Raw genomic sequence first — 6,720 nt, 5'->3', positions numbered from 1 at the left:
TTTTCACAAGATCGCCAACCTATCAATTTGAGCGGAGATGTGGAGTAGCACGGATATGTCTTCACCAGACCCAACTTAGCAAGCTTTCAAGGCTTGACCTGTCAAATGGGATCTGTTGTCAGGGTCGAGAACTATCGGCACTCCCTCGTGGCTGAAAAACTTCCTCAGAGCGCACTTGGAGGACTCCACTTGCACACTTTGTGGAGACCGTTTAGTTATCATCGTCATCGACAGCATGACATCTGTGTTCAATACCGATTCTTCGCTGCCGTACTAAAGGACGATAAGGACCTCTTCGCATCCCGCCGCAGCAGTCTGTGGATCACAAGAGATGTGTATCCGAAAGACAATGGGGAGTGGGTGGTTGGTTAGCTCGTTCACTGTGCTTGCATCTCGAATTCTTGTTTATGATACACAGTATATATCAATACCAAGCAATTCCAGTGTGACAGCAAGAGATGCTTGTTGTCCTGCTTGCTTCAGACTGCGGACATTGAAGGCGATTAGATAGACTGGGCGTCGAGGCTGGTAGATTGACTTCGAGATACCTGAGAATAACGGCGTCGTGTGACGAGCAGATGTTGCATGCAAAACCGATGCATGACGAACGGAGCCATCAGTTCTAAGTGCTGGGCTTACAAGGAGAGAGTTATTAATGGGGTGGAGAGAGGGGGAAGAAAAAGTATGTGAAAGAGAAAGAAGGGAGGTGTCAGCAGTAGCCTGTTTTCGCTTACCCGCCCTGCTGTATGCAGCAAATAAGGCAACCCGGCTGATGGCACCACTCGTCGGTCGACGTGGCATGAGTTTATTGTTAGAAGTAGGCATCGTGGTTGTACGTGGGCTGGGATACTCTCAGGGCGTCCACACCTAGACAAGAGGGCAACTGAGGCCTTCAGCCAAATCCTTTTGTTTAAAAGCCCTACCGCAAGGCAGTGGTGTTCGACGTGGAACGCAAATGCATTACCGTTTTTACGAAACAAGTCGTAACGTATGTTCCAGCCCCCAACCGGGAAGATCAAGGGACTGTTTGTCAGACCTCTAAATATTGAGTGACCTGGTATGAGAGACACTGTAAGTGTCGCGTGAACACCCCTCAGTATAGCTGATTGGGTCGGTGAGGTTCACATCAAGGTAAGTTCCAGTCCCTTCATGACGAAAGACCGTTTAGAACCAAAATCAATAATTTCGAGTACATAGTATCTTTTTAGGAAGTGTCCAAACTGGTCTCCATGACCTCTTTTCTGAGCATCGTTTGAAGTGATCAGAACACCAATTTCGGTTCGACAATGAGTGCAGCTAGAGGAGTCTTTGGACTGGAGAGTAGCCTGCGAGTCAGAATTAAGTGTAGGTCGGCCCTGCTAATAGCTTTGTCGTTCCCAACTCAAGATGATCAGATCTACTAACACAGTACTGCACCGGATAAAAGGATTCACCAAGACACACTACTTTGTCCGGAACGACAAAGTCAAACAAGGTAGCTCATAAGTCGTCGGTTTGTGTCCCAACTTTTTTACATAGCATTTATCAAACGATTCAGACAGTCAACAGTACCAAGTACCGATTCAGAGTGATTCACAGGTAAACGGTTGATCAAGACACTTAATCATATCAGCATCGGCCTAAGGAGATGAAAATGGGTTACCAAGTAGGTGGTTGGCGTACTTCACCATCCCTTGTGCTTACTAAAACACTCCAGCCTTGAACTGAGGCAACAGCGGACTTTGCGATATTCTACAGCTGAATATTCTGTACACATACTGCACAGGGCGAAACCGGTCGTGGGCTGTCGAAAAGTTTTCAGCAACCTCGTGAGTAATGCGTTACATCTAGACAGCACTTAATTAGTTGTAGTCGAACTCAAGCCGAACTCAAAATTAGATGTTCCTGTAGACTTTTGATGGCCTAATAGACCGTCAGAGTCTCTTGACGCGTTCTGTCGTTGTCCCGTCTAGCCGCTGAACGTTTTGGAACAAACAAAAATCACTCACGACCTTTCGTCTGTGTTCAACACAGAGGCATCGGGGATGAGCGCGAAATGCAATTTTGACGGAAAGCGCGTCAGAATTCTGTCCATTTATAGGAAAGCGGAATTCATCTTGAGCAACGCTTATTACAATCCAACCTATCAAATAATGCAGCAGATATTGATCCAGAAATTCGACGAATACCCTCACCTGAACGCAAATTTGGTTCTGATAGGAGATGCAACCGAATTTACCTCAATCTCTCGTTTACGATGGTACGCTCCAACTGAATGTACTGCAGCAGGTAGCCTCATGCTTCAGCCGCTACGCTATTCGATGTGTCTCAGTACGCATTAAACTAACCCTAAGGCTGCTGGAAACTCTCCGGCAGCCCATGACCGGTTTCGCTTTTCTTGGAGTGACGAGGCAGGCGCAGTCCCACATTCCATCAACTTCATGTCGTGCTTCAACCCAGCGCCATTCACAATGCATTCCAAGCACTCGAACATGTCTCCGGAAAATACGTAGTTTTTAGAGGTGACAGCTACCCGAGAACGGAAGAACCTATGAAATATGTCATCTTGATACACATCAACACCGTTCATTCCCAACATGGTTGTATTCATAACTTGTTGAGAAAATGGCTAGGCAGATACACTTTCCAAATGCTAAGAACTTTTCTCTGTGAGATCCCAAAACAGTACGAAAGACGCACGAACAAGTGGATCTTGAAAATATGAATACTTAAGATCGATTATGGGGATCAATCTAGAACAAGGATTGGTCATCTTGGCTAACACAGCATAGATTTACATGATACTTGAAGTAAACACTATCTAATGAACGAAAAAGCAGAAGGTGGGTAGGGGTTGAACGGCAGGTACATGAGTGAAGCAATCGGTGGACAAGTCTAAGGAACGGGGGTTTTCCGAGGTCGGCTAAAGTTCAAAGGTTGTGCATGTTCCTTTTGGACAAAAAGTTGTGTTTCGGATTCCATTTGCCTCCGTGCCAGCCATGATCGGTTCAGAGGTACCCGGTATGTGACGTCAAAAGCGTGCTCTTTGTCGATGGCATGACTGATATCGACCAGATTTGATACAATCTCACCTGAGCCCATAGAAGCAGAATTGTGTTCCCGCACTGCTTGCGACAAACGCCTTGTCGTACGGTCAGCGTGTGGTGCTCAGCCCGAGCATATAAATGAGTACACACAAAATGACTGGCGGAATACACGTGGCAACTCACCTTTCAGATGGCAAAAGTGGAGCTCAAACTTATATTAGCAGCCATATATGTCGTATATACGGAATTTCCAAGTCCTCTGGTAACTAGTTCAGCAACCGAGTCATCATTTTAATGAAAAAATGATGTAGACACGCTTCTTTCCAACTGAACGTTATTTAGTTCTGTGCTTTACACATTGCGTAGCCTCCACTACAAACCGTTCGATAGATCCGTCCTGCAAAAATGTGCATCATGAAAACTCTAGTTTCTTTTGAAAACAGTCAGAAATGCGTATATTAATCGCTCCTTCAGTCGTCGAAAAACAACGCGTCTTCGATGTCATGTACTGGGCTCCCAAGAGCTGATCAATACTGGCAAGATTCAGATTATTGGCGATCTCAGAGGCGCTTAGAATCTTACCGCGTGATTCGCAACTTTGCATCCAAGGGAAACTTTGGATCACACCATTCTCGTCTGAACGGTCGTGTTCCGGTGAGTCCACACCAAAGGGAAGCAGTGGACTCGAGTTTCGCTCTTAGTAGAGCTCATCAGCAGTGCATATCCAATGGCCGTGCCGGGATATGAACCGATCGTCACAACCTGGATAGTTACTGGGTCGTCGTTCAATGAGTCGGGCACACCAGTCACATCGCTCAAGTGTGAACACGCTCGCCTGTTCAGACGTGAAAATTCAGATGCGTCCAACGTACGTTGATAGAGCAGTGGCTACACACTCGCCTCGCATGTCAGATGTCCGGGGCTCCAATCCCGGCGAAGCCATTGGATATGTACTGCTGATGAGCCCTAGTGAGAGCGGAACTCGAGTCCAGTGCTTCCCTTTGGTGTGGACTCACTGGAATAATTACACCAGAACAGGAACACGACCGTCCAAACGACAGTGGTGTGACTATGAACAAAATACCTATCCCGCAAACTTTGGGTCCTGTGAACTTGAGCTGACCTCCCTGATTGGTCTGAAATCGACCTCAATCATTTGACCCCGTGACCCACTGACCCGTGCGCCTCGCATCCACCCGCGCTTTATTCCACCCGTTAGTTTTACATTAGCTTTTTACGTGCTTTCTTTTATCATAGAAATTTGTGATGTGCCAGGAACTAGTCAGCTTGTTTATTACATCTGGCGGTTTAACTGTTGTACAAGTCTTCTAGAGAAGTCGCCAATAAAACGAAAGACTGCAGTAGTATCCAAAAATTCGTAATACCTTCAACTTGACCTTCATTTTCATGAGAACTCCCCTTTGGTGTACAATCCACCAGGTTTCTTAGCTACAGAATCACAAAAAACCTGTGAAGGCAAACTTTGTTTCAAGCAAATGGGTCTTCCAGTTACCTCTGGTTAGGCGGGCGAAATCCTCATATCACCCTGTAAAGCGCTTGAGAACAAGCTATGTGAAGTCAGTTCGTTGATCGGTACTGGATATCTGAGTGAATGAGATATGAAAATCGTTCATTGTATTTGGTCCCCGCGTTGGACAACGAATGAATTTATCGACCACTTATATTTGCCATCAAAAATTGGGACATCACGCCGCGCGAGAATCGGCACAACGTGAGGCGTAGAGCAAAACGCTTCTGATATGCAAGATGCACGCATGATTGTCGAAAACAGCCAACGATTCGACTCTACAAGTGTAACGGCGGATACTATTGATGGGGCATCTGAGTAGCACATTTTTTCGTTAATGCGCTTCGCGTCTCTTGAAAAATGAGATCTATCACGGAATTTGTGGAGTCGCATTTGCTTGCATTTGAGCGACAGTCAATGAATATCCAGGAAAGTTCACGAAGACGCTTTCAAGGAGAAGATGGATATTCAGTTTTTGTAAACAAGGTACATATCAGAGTTTTGCTTCCCTTTCCAATGGTCTGTAACTGTGCACTTGGCGTTTTCTAATAAAAAAACACTACACGTAATGTACCTGAAACTCTCTGACAGCCCACCAAAAGTTTTGACCTTCTTGGAGCTGGTCAGGTTGGCGCAGTTCGTAAGCCTTTTATTCTACTGAAACAAAAGTTGACGGAAAGAAGTCCATTATAATTGAGAGATTCATCTGGATTCATTTGAGTCCCCGGTCGAAACCAACGGGAGTACTTAAAGAAACAAGAAGTTGTCCCCACGAGTAGCAGTTGCTTGCTAGCGATGAGGACATTTCGAAAACACTCGCAGTGAGTCAGATTAAGCGGCACCGCCCTGACATAGAAGTTACTAATGAAGATATGAATGGCTAACGGTCAGCAATTAGTCGATTTCTCAGCTAAATTGAGTAGATTGCTTCTGCGGTTGATTACTGTACACCTTGATTCAGATCACGTATAAATGACCGGCACTGAGCACGCTCACACACGTCAAGTATCACGATTCTAGAACTTTACGAAGGCAACCTTTGTCAAGTAAATGAATACCAAATAGTGTAGTCACTCGTGCAAGCCTGCCACATCGGTCTGACATAAAACTGGTAGTTTCAACCATTGCTGAAGCTAAATGTGACAGCGTTTGATTTATTGTACAACTTTTCTGTACCGTGGAACTACTTCGATGTACCAGCCGAGCCTTAGATGAACAGAGGGTGGAATTTGGAACAAAATCCACGTGTGACTACTTTGAGAGACCGTATTTGCGACTGGTTGAGGCGTAGGCTAAATCAGATTGCTTTTGGCTGGTATGAAACAAACATCGATGTTAAAAAAAACTAAGGGATTTACCCTTCTCTCTCATATCTACTTCTATCCTGGATGCCTTCCATTTGTGCTCTCAGCAAACTATTGTTTTGCCCAGTGCTTTTCACAGAAAGCTTGTGTGTGTGTCAGACCCTACAAAGCCTCTAGTTCTCAAGTGCAATGTGTCCTCACTTCCTCTCCTCCTCTTCAAGGTCTATTTTCGATAAAGACACGAATGCACAACCCCGATCCTGAAGGAAGCTAACCATGGTCATCGTTCTGTTCGCTGAGCTTGGTAACTTGATCCAAAATGTCCTGCTACCAACCTAGTTGACGTCATCAATGCGCAGTGAATAATCGGTGCGTCGTAGTGCATCGATGTGCATGTCTACAATGATGCCACCTCGGTTGGTGACCGAATTTATCAGCTCTCTCAACCTGAGCTAACAACACTCCCATCTATGGAAAACGTGAGCATAAGTTCTTCCTAACTGTTCCCATATCCCACTTTGTCTTTCATGAGGATCCTGTTGAAACTATTGGTGAGAAGCTACGTTCCGCCGACTACTGCTGTATCGTGGGTGGCCGTCTATTGGTTACGCCTGCACTGAGCCCGCCAGACTAGGCGATAAGGAGAAGACAGAGAACTGGGGACACGGCTGTATTGTCAGGACAAAACATAGAGCTTCTGCGTAAATACATAGGATGACTACAGGGCCAAATATGGTCGTCCACTTGTTCCTTCTGTACAGCCAATGGCGGTTTTCCGGTCGTGAACACTTTCAGCCCCACTCCACTGGTCTTACGTTGCTAAGCCGTGTTTGGTGAGCTCCGCCAACGCACCTGCTTTCCG

This window comes from Opisthorchis viverrini (genome assembly GCF_000715545.1).
Source record: "Opisthorchis viverrini unplaced genomic scaffold opera_v5_45, whole genome shotgun sequence".
Lineage (NCBI taxonomy): Eukaryota > Metazoa > Platyhelminthes > Trematoda > Opisthorchiida > Opisthorchiidae > Opisthorchis > Opisthorchis viverrini.
This window is presented reverse-complemented; position numbering follows the sequence as displayed.